At 39.6% G+C, this 21,238-nt stretch overlaps 2 long non-coding RNA genes across 2 annotated transcripts in view; one reads left to right on the forward strand and one right to left on the reverse strand.

The window, feature by feature from the left end:
* The window catches only part of LOC119539400, a 316,501-nt gene that overhangs the window by 220,385 nt on the left and 74,878 nt on the right, over positions 1-21,238 (reverse strand). The gene's annotated exons all lie outside the window — the stretch shown is intronic.
* On the forward strand, positions 1,078-20,228 carry LOC119539401. The gene is made up of 3 exons (XR_005217867.1): positions 1,078-1,095; positions 15,823-15,943; positions 20,217-20,228. It is a non-coding gene; the product is annotated as an uncharacterized LOC119539401 (long non-coding RNA).

Raw genomic sequence — 21,238 nt, forward strand, 5'->3', positions numbered from 1 at the left:
TTATGTAGCAGGCACTGTGCAAAGCACTTTAAAAATTACAATGTTTTTTACAGCAACATGAAATTATTAACACCACTTCACAGATGAGGAAACTGAGGTTAATAAAATAATTTGCCCAAAGGCACAAGGGAAACGAGACTTTTAACACAGGCCTGGCTGGCTCCGTACCGCTGACTGAGAAGGCACACTTTGCAAAGTGAGGTCATCAGAATAGGAGGAATATTAAAAAATCAGAGGAAACAGAAAAATCAGCAGGGGTAAGTGGGGGCAGAGACTCTCCAGCTAACTCCACTGTCAAGGCACAAGTGCCCTAACTACACTGCACATGATGCTTGAAATGCCCATGTCCCTTTGAAAGTCTCCCCCCACCCCCCAAACCTTGACCTAGTGAACAGGAATCAGAAGAAAATGACTCAACCAATGGAAGACAAATTCTGCATGGGGTAGAAGGTTAATAATCTGTTTTCCTACAACGTCCTTTTCACTAAGTTATATATTAAAGGAGTTACATGAGAGGAAAAAACCAGAGGGAAAACAGAAATATCCTCCAGCAAATGTATCATGCCTTATTAAAAGGTAAACGCCTCTGAATTTTGCTTTTAAAATATTATAATTTTAAATAAAAGTAAAGCCACAGTAGGAGACTTGACTCTTCACATAGAGCTGTAGTTGAGGCTTGGCCATGCAATCCCAAAGGGTATATCTCAGAGCTCGGATTATTGGACAATTTGGGGAAACTGGATTGAAACCCCACTAAGGAGCCACAGGCTCCTGAATCTGTTATATTCATCTCCTATCTCATTCGGAAAGCACTTTCAGACACATCACAGGATCAAAACCTTTCCTTACACAAGAAGTTTAAAAGTACACACAGAATTTCCCATTGGCTCTGCTCTCCCCTGCACGGTTACTATTTTTAAAAACTCACAAACTTCTGCCCCTGACAACAAAGAGTTCCCACAGACAAAACTGCCCACTGTCTCATCTCTCTGGATCCATTTTTAAGTGCCTGGAAAACACAAGAAGGGGAAACAAATGGCAAATGCCAGCCTGTGACTTCTGTCTGGACTTAGCCAAGCGTAATGTGAGAGTCAGGTGAGTGCAATGGGGGTTTCCATGACAACGAGACTATAAGGCAGGCAAGGGCCGGCACAGACCCTTTCTACCAAGGTAAGAGGAACAACGGGGCCCCCTGAGGCACGTTGAAGGGGGGAGAGCCCTCCGGTGACTGTTGGGACTTGTCTCCTTCCCCCACCCTCTAATTTCCGTTCCTTCCCACCAGCTTCTTTGGATAATCTGTCATCTATCTTTTGGGGAGTAAAGGGATATATAAATTAAAGAAGCACTCTTTAAATAGAATTGCTTATGGGGAAAATGTGGAAAGTACTACAAAAGCGTTTCCTCTAAGTTCAAAGGTTTGCCCCAAAGGGTGGACTACGTTGAACAATCTCATCCTCTGATCGTCAAACAGGACAAGCTTCTTTGCTCTCCCTTGCAATGAGCCTTTATGTAATTCCGTACTGAAAAGATCTTGAGCCACAATTTGTATTTTCAAGATTATTTTGTTATATTTTCTGTACATAGATACTATAAAATTATTCTAAATTTTAGGGGAAAAAGTTGGACAGCTTGATTTAGGACCTATGACATGGAGACAAAGAAAAAATTATACAATCTTAATGAAAACCTAATCTTGTATCGGTTATCCAGCTGGACAAAAGTAGTCTGAATTTCAGGTGTACGTTGACATTATGGCTTTTTAAGCCATTTTCCTAACTTGAGACTCCTAGACATCAAAAAGAACCAGAACAAGGCTTGTACATTTGGATCGAAAACATAGAAGACAGCAACTTCACTTCTCCACTCTCTACTTCTTTCAGCTTTGCTCTGAAGGAGGCCTTTTGGTTCCTTCCAATCACTACTCCAGAGACTGAAGGACAGAGACGTCTTACATTACCTCTGCTCTAGGGGACTGGAACAACCCTTGCAATAATCAGCCCATCCTCTGCAACCAGAGGAGTCTTTCTACAATGCAAATTTGATCGTGCCTCTCTCGGGCTCCAAACCTTTCAACTGGATCCTTGTTGTGCCGTGGGAAGTTCAAATCCCTAACCAGAGTTTCCAAAACCAAGCACGATCTGGCCTCTGACTGCCTCGTTAGTTTCATATTCTGCCATTCCTCAAATTTTTATTCCATACCATGGGCAAATTATACAAGTTAAAAAATACATTGTTATATATATGTCACCACAATTTATGTTACATATATATATGTATATATAAAACATAAATTTTGCCATTTTATCCATTTTTAGGGTACAATCCAGTGGAATTATTTATATTCACAATCTTGTGCTATCATCACCATCATGTTATCAAAACCTATTCATCCACCCAAACAGAAACTCTGTACACATTCAGCAACGATTTCCATCCCTCCCAGTCTCTAATCTACTTTCTGTCTCTATGAATTTGTTTATTCTATATATTTCATATAAGTGGAACCATACAATATTTGTTCTTTTGTATCTGGTTTATTTCCTTCAACATAATGTTTTTAAGGTTCATCCATGTTGTAGCATGTATCAGAACTTCACTCCTTTTTATGGCTGAACAGTATTCCATTGTATTTATACCACGTTTTGTTTACTCCTCCATCTGTTGGTGAACTTCAGGCTATTGTGAGATCAACTACCTTTAGTTTCCCAATACTATCATTACTCTCTCTCACCTCTGGCCCTTTGTGCTAAAGATTCCTTTGCAATGAACACTTAACCCATTTTCAATATCTTAGCTTTGAGATCACTTCCTCCAGGGAGCCTTTACCCTGCCACGACTGCAGATTCAAAGTCCCTCCCAAGTGAGCCCATAGCACCCCAGGCTCCCCCCTCACAGCACTGACCACATGAGGTTGTAACTGTCTTGCTTAGCAACCATGATGACCCTCCAGTTCCAAAGGGCAACAACGAGGTATGCAACTTGTTCACCTCTGTCTTGACTAAGGGCCCAGCACCTAGTAGGTGGTCAATCAACGTTTCTCCAGAAACGAAGGAGTGAGTGACTGAATATGTGAATGAACAGAGCAGTAGCTAAATGGCAGTGTGATGTGACGGATCACAAAGAGCCCTGCCCACATCTGCCTCTGAGGCTCAGTCTACTGTGCCACTTCTCAGCTTGTGCGGCTCCAGGAAAGTCACTTAACCTCAGGAACCTCAGATTCCTACTATTAAATCGGCATAACACTTGACCAAAATTAATTGAAGGATCAAATGAGATAGCATATGGGAAAGTCTTTGTGAAAATTTTAATATATATAATGGCTTTTCTCTCTTATTTATAAGAGAGAGAAAAAAGGAGCCGGCATAAGTCCCCCAGGGTAGAAAGAAAGCAGGAATCTTAAGAAGAAAACCATGAAACAGAGTCAGTCAGGGGCCAATAAAAATTCATGATAGGTCTCATATATATATATATATATATATATATATATATATATGTGTGTGTGTGTGTGTGTGTGTGTGTGTGTGTGTGTGTGTATATGTGTGTATATGTATATATATATGTGTGTGTGTGTGTGTATATGTGTGTATATGTATGTGTGTGTGTGTGTGTGTGTGTGTGTGTGTGTGTGTGTGTGTATGGTCTCCTTCTCCATGCATGGCCTTCTCTGAGAGATAATTATGTTCCCCTGTAGCCCGTTCCGGGCCTAACATCCTTATTATCCTCAATTTCCAACTTATATACAATGTTTACTTCTACCAAAAATTACTACTAATAGTTCCCTGGCCTTTGTTTATTCTCATGCCAATTGTTTAAATGCCCTCCCTTCCCCATGTCCCATCCAAACCCTACCCATCCTTTAATATCCCTAATAAATCTTACCTATATCTAAAAAGGCTTTCTTGAGTAAACTCACTCACATTCATCTCCTTCCTCCTGGGCCCTTAGTGCACTAGGGTTCATACTTCACTGTTTGGTGCCTTATTCCCTAAATGCTTCACAAACAGATGCCAGGTCCCCTTTCCAAAACGTGGGGAGGACCTTACGTGATTGGAAGGGCCAGGTCTGCAGGGCTCAACCAAGGGCAAGTCTAGTTTATAAAACCAGGGGATGTGGTGAAGAAGATGAGAGGTGAGAAGTGTATAAGAGTCAGAAAACAACATCTGTTAAGCTGCCAAGAGAACAAAAATATACAGAGAGATTATAGGAGAAAATGCACTGGCTACTCAGTTTCTGATATCTTCAAGATTCCGTGATAGTCAAACATGACACATTATGAAGAGGATACAGGATAACGTTTCTGAGACAGGGGAGCAAGTGGGAGACATGGTTTCTAGAATAAGTGGACCAAGTGATTCTTTATCATGAATAAGAAAATCAACAATATGCTAGAAGAAATGGAAAGTCAAAAGAAAATAGAGATGGGATGGAAAATGTGCCAACAGAGTGATCAATCAACAGCTCTTTCCTGGGTGCCCAGCTCCAAGCATGGGGCACTACTCAAGGTGTGTGTTTAGGGTGCATGGATGGAAAGGAGATGGAGCAGAGAAGTAAAGGATAGCATCTGGGCTCACAAGGATCTGTTAGACTATACAGGTGTCAAAACATACACATAGGAAGATAGAAGTCAAGATATAAATTGTTATATCAAAAGAGTAAAGGAGAGATCACTCCATGCTAAAGGAGTCAGAGGAGGTTTTATGAAAACAGCAATATAATTGCTCTGTCTTAAAAAATAAGAGGAAAAAGGGACTGGGATAGTATGTCAAGTAAAGGAAATATATGTACAGAGATGGAAGTGGGATTCGTGAGGTATATGGAAATAGTAGAGAACATCAGCTAAAGCAAAATATTTGGTCAGAATAGTGTCAGGACATGAATTTGGAAAAGTAGGTAGGGGATATTGTGGAAAACTGGAAAGATACACTATATAAAGAGGGAAAAAAAATTTGAAGGTCAGTTCAGAAAGGAAAGAGAAAAGAAAGAGATGACAAAAACTAAAGGAAAAGGAAGAAAAGTTATGTTACAAACTGTTTATCTCCAGATCTCAGATGAAAACAGTAAATATCTGTGTGCCAAAAATAAAAAGTCAAACAACCAAGATTAATATCATTAGTATAATTATAGTTATACAAATCAATAATCATTGAAACACAATTACAAAAATAGGCAAAGGCCTTATATTTTTACAAATGGCCAATAAAATACAAAAATAAAAGTTCCAACAGATATAAATAATGCAAACAAAAGTAACAAATGAGGTATTATTTTTGCCTATAATATTAGGGAATTTTTTTAAAGGGTGAGTATTGGCTAAGGTATAATAAGATGAGCACAGTGAAATGGTGGGAGTGTACAACTTTCCTGAGAAGGAATATGGCAATTTGCACCACAGATCATTAAAAGGACAAAGTGTTCTCATACAGAAATCTAACTTGATAAAATAATCAGGAATTTAAAACTGTTCATGACCAGATATGCTCTTTACGGCATCTACTTAACCTAACACAACAAACCACTAAGAACAATGACAACAACATAATTCCAACAAGCAAAAGAAAACCCATGGGGGAATGGTAAAATAAAGTGTGGTATAGTCATGAGAAGAATTACAATGCAACCATTAAATACTATGTTTTGGAGAATTTCATTGTTACTGGAAGAAAGTCAGAATCCAAATGTGTTTATGCCATGTAATCCCACTTACTTAAAAATACATATAACCACAAGTACACAGAATTAAACAGTAAATAATTGTGATTCTTTTTAGGTTGCATTACTATTGGTAATTTTAATTTTCTTTTGGAGGCCTTTCTGCATTTTTCAATTTTTTTTTACAATGAACATGGATTACTATGTAATTAAAAATTGTATTTGAATATTAAAAACAGAAATAATCATTTTAATTTCAAATAATATTTAGATTCATGGAAAATGAAAATGATCCCCATTCTTACCTGCTGAGTTATGAAGTCTTGATTTAATTCTCCAGATAAGAACTTATTTCCTCTCTAAATCTTGTGGCTGTGTAACACTAAAGAAAGTACAGAAGGTATAGATTGTTCCCTCTACATTTTATTGTCCATGAGAAATGACTTTTAGAAGTTCTCTCATTATTGTTTCTCCATATGAAGTTATTTATAAGAAAAGTGAATTTCAATTCTATTTTGGGTGTTGATTTTTTCAGAAGGTCTAAACTCTTTTGGGAATATATAACCTCCTTTTCTCCCTCCCTCTTTCTCTCTTCCTCCCCCTCTCCCTCTCTCTCTTTCCCCACTCTCTCATAACTTATAGACTTGCCTCTTAAATACTGCCCTCAGACTAAGATGGTAGCATTTTCTTTGACTTATGTATTTTATATAATATTCAGAGTGGCATCCTCTTTTCAAAGACTTAGAAGTTTCAAAAATACAACTTAATTTTAGCTGGAATTTTACAATATTTACAAGCACCACAGGAAACAACTGCATGTGTGGTATCACACATACAAAAAAAAAAAAACAAAAAAGAAAACAGTATGTCAGAAGTCAATATGATATTCATTTTAAAATGACATGGGACGAACTGCTTTCTCAGAGAAAAGCCTCAGTCCAGGCCACATCTGGGGCAGGAAATAGAAGCTGGCAACAGCTCCCCACTGTAATGGGGGAAAAAAGTGGTGGTAACTCTAAATGAAAGAAAGAAGCTTGAAATTTTTCTTTTACCAAACCAGGCAATTAAAACATTAAATGTGAAATCTGAAGCACTGTAAATTTCCTAATATGGTATAAGTGCTGAGTTTCTCAAATGATGTTTTCTCATCTTTCAACATATCAAAAAGCATGCCAAAACCCCAAAGAAACATTTCCATTTTCAAAACAAAAATCAACCACACACATCCATGTTCTATTAATAGTGTTGTCTTGCCTTAAAGATTCTGTGTCCTTAGTCAAAAGCCTCATTAGACTTTACATAAACTTTAACATGATTGAAAAACTCCCATACCAAATAAACAGGACACATGAAGGTGAGTTAGGCAGGACTAGGGCAAAAGTTAATCAAATCCTTTCTATATTTTCCTTACTGGAGACCAAATGTTATGCCTCTCATTGTCACACCTAAAGACTTTGTAAATATGCCCTACATCTTTAACAAAATTTTGAGTTTAAAGAATAAAAATTGGCATACATTCAAGCCAATCCCCAAACATTTGAAGACCTGAGACAAAGAGGGAAACAAGCTTAGAACTGAAAATCCCAGCAGAAATTGCCAGATGAAGCAAAGGACATTTCAAAGATTCCCAAATCCAGACTACAAACTCTTGCTCCTGCCACCATAAATAGGGAAAAAGCTGAACCACGGCATTTTATGTTTAGAGATAGGAAAAGATCATTAAAATGTGGCACCCTCCATCCTCAATTCAAATACTTACGGCCTGCTACATATGGTCCCAGCAGTGACTCAGTCGCTTGGGGAATGTATAATGAGAATTACAAGATGTAGCCTCTGCTTGCAAGGTGATTCTATTTTTGAGAAAGGAAAAGACTCAACAGGTAAAATAATTTTAAGAAACAACAAAGAATCGTGTATTCCTTCCTAAAAGATTGACTATGCAACTCAAATGGTCAATTTAATGCCCTTGTGCTTTGGGAAAAGGGGTCCTTATCACCCACCTGATAGGCAGCCCTTGATTTTTTTTTTTTATCTTCATTTTATTGAGATATATTCACATACCACGCAGTCATACAAAACAAATCGTACTTTCGATTGTTCACAGTACCATTACATAGTTGTACATTCATCACCCAAATCAATCCCTGACACCTTCATTAGCACACACACAAAAATAACAAGAATAATAATTAGAGTGAAAAAGAGCAATTGAAGTAAAAAAGAACACTGGGTACCTTTGTCTGTTTGTTTCCTTCCCCTATTTTTCTACTCATCCATCCATAAACTAGACAAAGTGGAGTGTGGTCCTTATGGCTTTCCCAATCCCATTGTCACCCCTCATAAGCTACATTTTTATACAACTGTCTTCGAGATTCATGGGTTCTGGGTTGTAGTTTGATAGTTTCAGGGATCCACCACCAGCTACCTCAATTCTTTAGAACCTAAAAAGGGTTGTCTAAAGTGTGCGTAAGAGTGCCCACCAGAGTGACCTCTCGACTCCTTTTGGAATCGTTCTGCTACTGAAGCTTATTTCATATCCTTTCATATCCCCCTTTTGGTCAAGAAGATGTTCTCTGTCCCACGATGCCAGGTCTACATTCCTCCCCGGGAGTCATATTCCACGTTGCCAGGGAGATTCACTCCCCTGGGTGTCTGATCCCACGTAGGGGGGAGGGCAGTGATTTCACCTTTCAAGTTGGCTTAGCCAGAGAGAGAGGGCCACATCCGAGCAACAAAGAGGCATTCGGGAGGAGGCTCTTAGGCACAACCATAGGGAGGCCTAGCCTCTCCTTTGCAGCAACCGTCTTCCCAAGGGTAAAACCTATGGTAGAGGGCTCAACCCATCAAACCACCAGTCCCCTATGTCTGTGGTCATGTTAGCAACCATCGAGGTGGAGTAGGCCAATATCCCTGCATTCTCCACAGGCTCCTCAAGGGGGCACTACATCTTTTTTTCCTTGTTTTCCTTTTTTTTTTTTAACTTTCCCTTCTTTTTTAAATCAACTGTATGAAAAAAAAGTTAAAAAGAAAACAAACATACAATAAAAGAACATTTCAAAGAGACCGTAACAAGGGAGTAAGAAAAAGACAACTAACCTAAGATAATTGCTTAACTTCCAACATGTTCCTACTTCACCCCAAGAAAGTTACCTAATATAGCAACATTTCTGTGAACTTGTTCCTACTATATCCATCAGAAATTAACAGACCATAGTCATTCCTGGGCATCCCAAAAACGTTAAATAGCTTATCTGTTCTTCTTGGATTATTGTTCCCCCTTCCTTAATTGCTCTCTATTGCTAGTTCCCCTACATTCTACATTATAAACCATTTGTTTTACATTTTTCAAAGTTCACATTAGTGGTAGCATATAATATTTCTCTTTTTGTGCCTGGCTTATTTCGCTCAGCATTATGTCTTCAAGGTTCATCCATGTTGTCATATATTTCACGAGATCATTCCTTCTTACTGCCGCGTAGTATTCCATCGTGTGTGTATACCACATTTTATTTATCCACTCATCTGTTGAAGAGCGTTTGGGTTGTTTCCATCTCTTGGCAATTGTGAATAATGCTGCTATGAACATTGGCATGCAGATATCTGTTCGTGTCACTGCTTTCTGATCTTCTGGGTATATACCTAGAAGTGCAATCGCTGGATCGAATGGTAACTCTATATCTAGTTTTCTAAGGAACTGCCAGACTGACTTCCAGAGTGGCTGAACCATTATACAGTCCCACCAACAATGAATAAGAGTTCCAATTTCTCCACATCCCCTCCAGCATTTGTAGTTTCCTGTTTGTTTAATGGCAGCCATCCTAATTGGTGTGAGATGGTATCTCATTGTGGTCTTAATTTGCATCTCTCTAATAGCTAGTGAAGCTGAACATTTTTTCATGTGTTTCTTGGCCATTTGTATTTCCTCTTCAGAGAACTGTCTTTTCATATCTTTTGCCCATTTTATAATTGGGCTGTCTGTACTACTGTCATTGAGTTGTAGGGTTTCTTTATACATGCAAGATATCAGTCTTTTGTCAGATACATGGTTTCCAAAAATTTTTTCCCATTGAGTTGGCTGCCTCTTTACCTTTTTGAGAAATTCCTTTGAGGTGCAGAAACTTCTAAGCTTGAGGAGTTCCCATTTATCTATTTTTTCTTTTGTTGCTTGTGCTTTGGGTGTAAAGTCTAGGAAGTGGCCGCCTAATACAAGGTATTGAAGATGTTTTCCTACATTACCTTCTAGGAGTTTTATGGTACTTTCTTTTATATTGAGATCTTTGGTCCATTTTGAGTTAATTTTTGTGTAGGGGGTGAGGTAGGGGTCCTCTTTCATTCTTTTGGATATGGATATCCAACTCTCCCAGCCCCATTTGTTGAAAAGACCATTATGACTCAGTTCAGTGACTTTGGGAGCCTTATCAAAGATCAGTCGGCCATAGATCTGAGGGTCTATCTCCAAATTCTCAATTCGATTCCATTGATCTATATGTCTATCTTTGTGCCAGTACCATGCTGTTTTGGCAACTGTGGCTTTATAATAAGCTTCAAAGTCAGGGAGTGTAAGTCCTCCCACTTCGTTTTTCTTTTTTAGAGTGTCTTTAGCAATTCAAGGCATCTTCCCTTTCCAAATAAATTTGATAACTAGCTTTTCCAAGTCTGCAAAGTAGGTTGTTGGAATTTTGATTGGGATTGCATTGAATCTGTAGATGAGTTTGGGTAGAATTGACATCTTAATGACATTTAGTCTTCCTATCCATGAACATGGAATATTTTTCCATCTTTTAAGGTCCCCTTCTATTTCTTTTAGTAGAGTTATGTAGTTTTCTTTGTATAGGTCTTTCAAATCTTTGGTTAAGTTTATTCCTAGGTACTTGATTTTTTTAGTTGCTATTGAAAATGGTATCTTTTTCTTGAGTGTCTCTTCAGTTTGTTCATTTCTAGCATATAGAAACATTACTGACTTATGTGCATTAATCTTGTATCCCGCTACTTTGATAAATTTGTTTATTAGCTCTAGTAGCTGTATCGTCGATTTCTCAGGGTTTTCTAGATATAAGATCATATCATCTGCAAACAATGGCAGTTTTACTTCTTCTTTTCCAATTTGGATGCCTTTTATTTCTTTGTCTTGCCGGATTGCCCTGGCTAGCACTTCCAGCACAATGTTGAATAACAGTGGTGACAGCGGGCATCCTTGTCTTGTTCCTGATCTTAGAGGGAAGGCTTTCAGTCTCTCACCATTGAGTACTATGCTGGCTGTGGATTTTTCATATATGCTCTTTATCATGTTGAGGAAGTTTCCTTCAATTCCTACCTTTTGAAGTGTTTTTATCAAAAAGGGATGTTGGATTTTGTCGAATGCTTTTTCAGCATCTATTGAGATGATCAATTGATTTTTCCCTTTCGACTTGTTAATGTGTTGTAATACATTGATTGATTTTCTTATGTTGAACCATCCTTGCATGCCTGGAATGAACCCCACTTGGTCATGGTGTATGATTTTTTTAATGTGTCTTTGGATTCGATTTGCAAGTATTTTGTTGAGGATTTTTGCATCTATATTCATTAGGGAGATGAGCCGGTAGTTTTCCTTTTTTGTAGCATCTTTGCCTGGTTTTGGTATTAGATTGATGTTAGCTTCATAAAATGAGTTAGGTAGTGTTCCATTTTCTTCTATGTTTTGAAAGAGTTTGAGTAAGATTGGTGTCAGTTCTTTCTGGAAAGTTTGATAGAATTCCCCTGTGAAGCCATCTGGCCCTGGGCATTTATTTGTGGGAAGATTTTTGATGACTGATTGGATCTCTTTGCTTGTGATGGGTTGGTTGAGATCTTCTATTTCTTCTCTGGTCAGTCTAGGTTGTTCATATGTTTCCAGGAAATTGTCCATTTCTTCTACATTATCCACTTTGTTACCATACAGTTGTTCATAATATCCTCTTATAATTTTTTTAATTTCTTCAGGATCTGCAGTTATGTCACCTTTTTCATTCATTATTTTGTTTATATGGGTCTTCTCTCTTTTTGATTTTGTCAGTCTAGCTAGGGGCTTGTCAATCTTGTTGATCTTCTCAAAGAACCAACTTTTGGTGACATTTATCCTCTCTATTGTTTTTTTGTTCTCTATGTCATTTATTTCTGCTTTAATCCTTGTTATTTCTTTTCTTCTACTTGGTTTAGGATTGGTTTGCTGTTCCTTTTCTAGCTTCTTCAGTTGATCCATTAGTTCTTTGATTTTGGCTCTTTCTTCCTTTTTAATATATGCGTTTAGTGGTATAAATTTCCCTCTCAGCACTGCTTTTGCTGCATCCCATAGGTTTTGGTATGTTGTGTTCTCATTTTCATTCGTCTGTATATATTTAGCAATTTCTCTTGCTATTTCTTCTTTAACCCACTGATTGTTTAGGAGTGTGTTGTTTAACCTCCAGGTATTTGTGAATTTTCTAAGTCTCTGATGGTTATTGACTTCTAATTGTATTCCATTGTGGTCAGAGAATGTGCTTTGAATAATTTCAATCTTTTTAAATTTATTGAGGCTTGTTTTATGTCCCAGCATATGATCTATTCTGGAGAAAGTTCCATGAGCACTAGAAAAGTATGTGTATCCTGGTGATTTGGGATGTAATGTCCTGTATATGTCTGTTAAATCTAATTCATTTATCAGATTGTTTAGGTTTTGAAATTCCTTCTTGGTCTTCTGTCTGGTTGATCTATCTATAGGAGAGAGTGATGTGTTGAAGTCTCCCACAATTATTGTGGAAACATCAATTGCTTCCTTTAGTTTTGCCAGTGTTTCTCTCATGTATTTTGTGGCACCTTGATTGGGTGCATAGACATTTACGATTGTTATTTCTTCTTGTTGAATTGCCCCTTTTATTAGTATGTAGTGGCCTTCTTTGGAGAGGCGGGGCAAGATGGCGGACTGGTGAGCTGTATGTTTTAGTTACTCCTCCAGGAAAGCAGGTAGAAAGCCAGGAACTGCGTGGACTGGACACCACAGAGCAATCTGACTTTGGGCATACTTCATACAACACTCATGAAAACGTCGAACTGCTGAGATCAGTGAAATCTGTAAGTTTTTGCAGCCAGGGGACCCGTGCCCCTCCCTGCCAGGCTCAGTCCCGTGGGAGGAGGGGCTGTCAGCGCCGGGAAGGAGAAGGGAGAACTGCAGTGGCAGCCCTTATCGGAAACTCATTCTACTGATCCAAACTCCAACCATAGATAGACTGAGACCAGACACCAGAGAATCTGAGAGCAGCCAGCCCAGCAGTGAGGAGACAGACATAGAAAAAAACAACACAAAAAACTCCAAAATAAAAGCGGAGGATTTTTGGAGTTCTGGTGAACATAGAAAGGGGAAGGGCAGAGCTCAGGCCCTCAGGCTCATATGCAAATCCCGAAGAAAAGCTGATCTCTCTGCCCTGTGGAACTTGCCTTAATGGCCCTAATTGCTTTGTCTCTTAGCATTTCAATAACCCATTAGATCTGTGAGGAGGGCCCTTTTTTTTTTTTTTTAATCCTTTTTTCTTTTTGTAAAACAATTACTCTAAGAAGCCCAATACAGAAAGCTTCAAAGACTTGCAATTTGGGCAGGTCAAGAGAAGAGCAGAACTAAGAGAGCTCTGAGACAAAAGGCAATAATCCAGTGGCTGAGAAATTTCACTAAACACCACAACTTCCCAAGAAAAGGGGGGTGTCCGCTCCCAGCCATCATCCTGGTGGACAGGAAACAGTCCTGCCCATCGCCAGCCCCATAGCCCAGAGCTGCCCCACACAACCCAGTGTGACGGAAGTGCTTCAAATAACAGGCACACTCCACAAAGCTGGGCGTGGACATTAGCCTTCCCTGCAACCTCAGCTGATTGTTCCAGAGTTAGGAAGGTGGAGCAGTGTGAATTAACAAAGCCCCATTCAGCCATCATTTCAGCAGACTGGGAGCCTCCCTACACAGCCCAGCAGCCCAGAACCGCTAGCAAGAGACCTGCCCTACTGGAGATACTAAGGGGAGCCCTACACACAGAGAAACAAAGAGGGGATGGAGAGACTTGGAGAAAGGTTCAGTACTAAAGAGATTCGGTATGGGTACAATAAAGGATATTAATAGTGAGAGGGGAAAAATATGACAAACGTAAACCAAAGGATAAGATGGCTGATTCAAGAAATGCCTTCACGGTTATAACATTGAATGTAAATGGATTAAACTCCCCAATTAAAAGATATAGATTCGCAGAGTGGATCAAAAAAAATGAACCATCAATATGTTGCATACAAGAGACTCATCTTAGACACAGGGACACAAAGAAACTCAAAGTGAAAGGATGGAAAAAAATATTTCATGCAAGCTACAGCCAAAAGAAAGCAGGTGTAGCAATATTAATCTCAGATAAAATAGACTTTAAATGCAGGGATGTTTTGAGAGCCCTTGATTTTTAAGCTCAGGGTTAAGGTCCCTCAGCTGTCTCTACAATGGCACGCCATAGGAAAACCAGAGTGATACAGGAACCACCAAACCCACCCCTTATCAGGTAAGGTGGGGTGGAATAGAGACGTGACCTAGGATACGGACTAGAATGTGACCAGAAAGCAAAGAAAGGAAGTATGCCAGTTTCATGAGGTGAGAAGATCCAATCTTTCAAGCCAGCAGACCCAAGTTCAAATCCTGACACAGCTACCTGCTGTGGGAACTTGGCAAGTTAATTAACCTCTGTTTCCTGTACCTTTCATTAAATAAACTCTTACTTAACACTCACTGAATGGTAGACACTCTTCTATGTACTTCACAATTCTTAATGTATTTAATCCCAATAACAAACACGTGAAGTTGATTCTTTCTTATCCCCGTTTCACAAATGGGTAAACAGAGACACCAAGAGGTCATGCAACTTGAAAGTGGCCGAGTGGTGATTCAAACCGTGGCTCCCTGGGGGCTCCATTCTGTGCTGTGAAGCTCTGAATTGCCTCATTTACAAAATAGGGCCCCTATGATTGTTGAATGGATTAAGTGAAATGTATGTAAAGCACCCAGCACAGTGCCTGACATTTAGCAGAGGTTGAATAATTGAGCTCCCTTCTCCCACTTTTTCCTGCTCTCAGTATCCTACACAGTGGGAGGCTGGAGGCAAGATTCTGCACACAGAGAAAGGCAGCTACGTCAATCAGCCAAGGCTCCCGGGCTCCAGGGCAAGCTAGAAAGCAACCCTCTGTCTTTATTCCCCGAGGCCTGGAACAAGAGCTCTAACTCAACTAGAGATGTCCGACATTTCCAGACAGAGACTGCCTCTATTTATTACAATCTGCATTCAAGGCACAAGGGCTGGAGAGACAAGCCTTAGAGAAATTGAAAGTTTTCTCATTTTTGTACTAAGAGCTATATACATATATGCCAAACACACACACACAGCACAATTATAAGTTATATCGTTCCAACCACAGGAGGAAACAATCCACTTTCCAGACCCTTCCCCTGCCTAGAAACGGTCAGTGTGTGTATCAGGTTGCAGCCTGTTCTAAGACAGTCCAGACATTGCTGGGAGCTAAAAGATAAGAGTCCCTTTTGAAAATTATTAAGGACAAATGAGGCCTGGAGACCCAGGGGAGCTGTATTGGAAAACATGAGAGAACAATTTTTTCCAGACCTTTGACAGATTTTCATGAACAGATGACAAGAAAATGAAGGACAGAGACAATTTTTTTATCTGGATATTAGTCTGAAATATTGTTGAGAAAAGTGCAAATGTTATCAGTGAAGTGACTTACTTAGTGAGACAAGTAGTGACCCGCAAATCTAGGGGATTTAATATCGCTGGAATGTTCCAAGCCTATGAGTTACATGTTGTTAATTAAAGACCTTTTACACATGCTCCAGGTAGGAATGTTGTCTTCCTTAATTAACTAAGTCATAGTTTGTACTAAACAACATTAGGACATTGTTTTATTACAAGAAAAAAATATCACTACAATCAAGTATTCAAACTGTTGTTCTGTCCCTGAGAATTGCTAACGTCGTTTAAAAGTAATTAAGAATGAAAGCTGACCTTCTACATTTTCAATCTTGGTCACTGTGGCTACTGGGTTCATTGATGCCTGCCAAATCTTGCTCAAGTACAGAACTCTTATCCATGTTGTCCTAAAACTATAAGCTTCTGTTGTGAATAAGCTTGATTTTTTTGCTTTCAGAATTCATCAGCTGCCAGACTGTGCTCACAGCAGATTGCGGAGACTCAACAAAGAGCCCAGGTGCACACAACATGAATCAAGCTCTTTATACATTTTAATTACAGTTTCGCACAAGTGAAAGGTAGGCCAAGAAGCCTTCTTCATAAAATGTTCATTAGAAATGGCAATTTTCTATTGGGGAAACAGAAATGGCTTCTGTAATCACATGCAAACCACATTTATGCATGTGGCCCAGCCCAGAAAGTTTAAAGAGGGCAGTCAGAGTAGAAGAAAGAAATGGATTTAGCAGTGAAAAAAAGAGAAGAGGCTAGGAAGGTTTCCAGACTTTACAGAATTGTGCAAAACATTTCTTTCTACTTAACCATGGAAGCTCTTACCCCCAGCAGGGGAAGATTTATCTCCCTAGCCATTTCAAACACCATTAAGGAGGAGCAGTGGGGCTGGAAGTGCACCAGTGAGCAAGAGGGCAAGTTTTACTAAGTGCATCTCTGTGAGTCAGCAGAAGCCGGAAGGCTTACAAAACGACTTCAAACAACAAGCTGGAATGCAGCACAATAGCTTCCACCTCCAGACAGTGAGAAATTGCATTATCCTAAGGGATGGCGGCCACCCATGTTCAATGCAGATAAGTGAGAACATTCACTGCCCCAGCCAATGGGAGACCCACAGCTACAGCTGCTCACAGAAGCTCTGGGTGGCCTCCATTCCAGCAGCTCCAAACAGACTCAAGTCAAAAACAGTGCTGCGGGGTGGTGCTCCAAGTGCAGGGGGTGGGGAGGAGAGACTGACAAAGCGGGGGTGGGGAGGTGGGGGGCTGAGGAGTGGGGGGGGTGGCAAGTTGCATCCTCCCACCAGGTGCTCTAAATCCCCTCCCTGGTCTTAAGAGAAATCCCACAGAGGTCTCAAGGCTGATTTCATTAAGGCAGTCTGGCTCTCCACCATTCCACAGCAATAAATTGAAACTGTGCCTCAGAGATTCCAGAAACCGTAGAGAAATTTCCCTGCTAGGCAGTTGCTCGGTGCTCTAGGAGCAATTCTATAATTAATGCCACTTGGTGAAAGAGAGGGGCATTCCAAATTCAGTCATAAAGAAGAAAAGCCTTCTCACATGTCTTCCACTGGATGACGCAAAGCCCCTTGAAAGACGGAGGCCAATCTGATTAAGAACTTACATTTTCAGTAAATGTTTAAATTTAAAAAGGTATGAATTGTCCTCTATTGAAGGAAAAAAATATCTTAAAATTTGAGAAAAAGGATATGAAAGTTACAGGATGAGCCCCTGTTTTAGTTTCTTAGGCTGTTCCAGCAAATACCATGAAATGGGTTGGCTTTAACAATGGAAATTTATTAGCTTACAGTTTGAGGATGGGAAAACGTCCAAATCAGGGCATCATCAAGGCAATGGTTTCTTCCAAAAGACCAGCTGCTGGAGATTCTTGGCTCCTCTGTCACATATAGCAAGGCACATGGCAGTGTCTGCTGGTCTCTCTCTCTCTCTCTCTCTCTCTCATCCATTTATAAAGGACTCCAGTAACAGGATTAAGACCCATCCTCAATGAGGTGGGTCACACCTTAACTGAAGTAGCCTATCAAGAGGTCCTACTTACAACGAATTTACAACCACAGGAATGCATTCGATTTAAGAACATGTTTTTCTGGGGTACATACAGCTTTGAAACACCACAGCTCATTTGCATGTAATAATTATCTGAATAAAAACATTTATTTAATACATTAATTAGTATCTGCTGATCAATTTTATACTATTTCTTACTTTCTTACATTTTCCATTATCATGGGTTCTATTAATAAATGCTCCCGTGTTTATAACTAATTTCTATGTATTATGTTCAACTGACAAGAAAAAAAGGTTAAAAAAGTACCAAGCATGCCAATAATATTAAAACCTCACATAGTTGTGTAGACCAAGTAATCCCTTCGCAGGACCCAATTTTGTAGATATATTCTTTTGAAAGAAAGTATATATGAATGTGCGTGAATTTTTATATATGTGTGTGTGTATAAATACAAATGGGGAGGCGACAGAAGAGAATGGATTATAGGAGGATGCAGAAGACAGAATGAATAATGCTAAAATTGCACAGACAATAGTATTTCATGCAAAACCAAAATGAATGTATGTGCTAAGAATTAAAATTAAGCAGTCTGGCATCAAGATCATGGAAATGGAGGTTGAAAGACTGAGGAGACATTTTTCATTCAGCCCTTGATTTGCTGTGGGTACCACATGAAGTTGTGCTATGCCTCTGTTATAATATCTGCAAAATGGAGATAACGCTTCATGCTACCTACCTCAGAGAGTTGTTAGAAGATTAGATACCAAAAAAGAAAATCCTCAAAGTCCTTTGAGTTTTTCATAAATATGACATATCCAATGCAATAAAATATCAGCACCCTCTACAAAGCCCTAAGACGCTCAAGGCTATGGAAATAGACAACAGAAGGGAGCAAAACAGCATGGCAGAACTGTCCCAGGGTATAATGGCTAAGATTAGTAAGGCTCTGGGTGATTCTGCCCTCAGCTTCCAGTGAAAAGGTGGTGAAAATACTCTGAAATTCAGATCTACTCAGACAAATCAAAATGCCAGGGAAAAGGCAAAATCCACCTATTTCAACAGACTGCCAATAAGTCAACAAAAGCATTGCTCACAGATAAAATTCCAAATTCTTGCGTAAAAGTCTGAACTTTCAAGAAGACAATCAAGTGACATTAAACAACAGTTTTTCAGGTTTAGTATAGTCCCATATTAAAATAAATTAGTTTCCTAGAGGGATAAGTGTAAGGACCCCACACTGAAAAAAACTTGAGCATAGACTATAAATTAGAGGATAGTTTCATTCAATTTGTATTTGAAACAAAAGCTCAAGTTGACTCTACATAGCCAACTAAAATAGACAATTACTTTTGGGTTTATAAGGAAATAGGGAGGTGAGTATTAAATATTTTTATGACTTCCTAAAATATTCTGAAATATGGGCAGTTTAAATTTTGAATTGGTCAATTAATAAAACAACCATTTAAAGAGCACTTATATGTCATAAATTGGGTCAGAATGTTTACAAAGGAGCAAAATCCTATTGCTGGTTCTCATAAACCTTAATGTGTAAGCAAGGGAGAGACACAGACATGAGAAAGTATAATACAATGTGGTAAGGGTTAGAATAAAATACAAATAGAGTACTAAGGAAGAACATGGGAAAGAAGTAATTAATTCTGCATAGAAAAGGAGAACAGAGAAGGGGTTCAGAAAGTTTCAGAGGATTTGACACTTGAACTGGACCTTGCAAAATGAACAATATTTCACCAAATAAAGAAGGGATAATGGAATTTGTGCTGGTTTGAAGCTGTATGTACCCCAGAAAAGCAATGTTATTTTAATCCATTCTCGTGGGTACAGACCTATTACAGGTGGGACCTTTCAAGTAGGTTGTTTCAACTGAGATGTGACCCACTCAATTCAAGGTGGGTCTTAATCCGTTACTGGAGTCCTTCATGAGGGGACAAAGGCAGAGAAGTTTGGAGAGAGCTTAGAGAGAGAAACACCCAGAGAAGCTTAGAGAAAAGTCCCTGGACTTGCTGAGAGAGCCACTGAAGCCAGAAACTGAAAGCAATGGAACCTAGGAGAGAAGGACCAACGGATACCAGCCATGTGCCTTCCCATGTGGCACAGGTGTCCCAGATGCCAGCAGACTGTCTTCAGAGTCCAGTATCATCCTATTGATGCCTTAATCGAGACATTTTCATGGCCTTAGAATTGTACATTTTAAGTTAATAAATCCCCATTGTAAAAGTCAATCCATTTCCGGTATGTTGCATTCTAGCAGCTTTAGCAAACTGAAACAGCACTACCGAAAAATAAATAGCAGCTCACATCTTAGCACATGTCTAGGTATGTCACAGTCAAGGGAGACACAGTGGGGATAATCTGGGAGGGCCTGAATTGCAAGGTCTTTGTCAGGAACAGTGCACGCACAAGATAGAGTTTTGAAAAGATGCTCATTATTTTTATAACTCAATATTTGAGTCAGACATAGGGAAACTGGTATCATTGCTGAGGCCAACTTTCATGGTGTAAGTGAAGCTGATAAGCAGGCAGAGGAGCCAAAAGTCACGACAAGCTTAACCAGGATCTGGGAATGGTCAGAACCAGGATTTCCAAGAGAAGAGGCAAGCCCAGATTAGTTGGGTACAACACAAGGTAGTGGGCTGAATAACAGCTCCCAAAGATATTAGGTCTTCATCCCTGGAACCTGTGAATGCCATCTTACATGGCAAAGACTTGGCAAATAATATTAAGTTAAGGCTCTTAAGATGGGAAGAGTATCCTGAGTTATCCAAGTGGGCCCTACATAAAATCTCGTGTGTTTATAAGAGAGAAGCAGGAGTAGATTCAGCTACATACAGAGGAGGGGAAAGCAATGTGACCACAGAGGCAGAAATTGTAGTGATGTGGCCAGAAGACAAGGAATACTGGCAGCTACCAGAAGCTGGAAGAGCCTGGAAGAGATTCTCTCCTAGAGCCTCTGAAGGGAGTACACGCCTGCTGACACCTGGAGAACTGTGAGACGCCTGCTGACACCTGGAGAACTGTGAGAGAATAAATTTCTGTTGTTTCAAGCCACCAAGTTTGTGGTTACTTGTTATAGCAGCCACAGGAAACTAATACACACAGTGAGCAAACAGCCATCCCTCAGGTGCTCCGGGGAGGTACAATCGCCAGTACTGAAAAGAAAAATTCAGAAGGAAGGGCCCCAACTGTCACAAAGTAGTTGTGATCCAAGCTGAAACCTTAGAGGAAGACCAGAATAGTAAACTGAGTAACTGGTTAAAATTTAGGAATAGGTCAATACAAGATGGGTGGAAGAGCTGCAGATCACCAAATGCTGATACATGGGGAAGGGTACTGTAAATAGTAGTGGGGACAATAGGAGGGACACAGAAACCCAGAAGTCATCACTGAAGCTACCAAATTTCTGGTCTAGGATAGTCACTTAACTCTAAGTACCCACTGGCCATAGGAAGAGGTGAGAAGGGGACAGAAAACATTTTTATACACCCCATCTCAATCAGGACTGACTCAGGAACTGGACCAGGACTAGAGAATCTATCAAAGACATCAGTGGATCCAGCTGTGGGAAGATTATGGAAATGAGGCAGATGGGGCATGAAATGCTGAAAAGCTTAAAATGTGTTCTTTAGTCAATAAGGTAGACAACACAATGGGATCCACTCCAGAACGGTAGAAGTAGTGTGGGGTGTCCACAGTAGACTAGATAATCCCATATGTAGATGACTGAACAAGCCAAGGCTGGAGGTGATAGGGACCAGATATCAGAATGGAAAAATGGGGCTGATTTGAGAAATATTTGGGGGGGGGGGGGGGCACTGCAAATT

Source organism: Choloepus didactylus, chromosome 7, assembly GCF_015220235.1.
Source record: "Choloepus didactylus isolate mChoDid1 chromosome 7, mChoDid1.pri, whole genome shotgun sequence".
Taxonomy (NCBI): domain Eukaryota; kingdom Metazoa; phylum Chordata; class Mammalia; order Pilosa; family Megalonychidae; genus Choloepus; species Choloepus didactylus.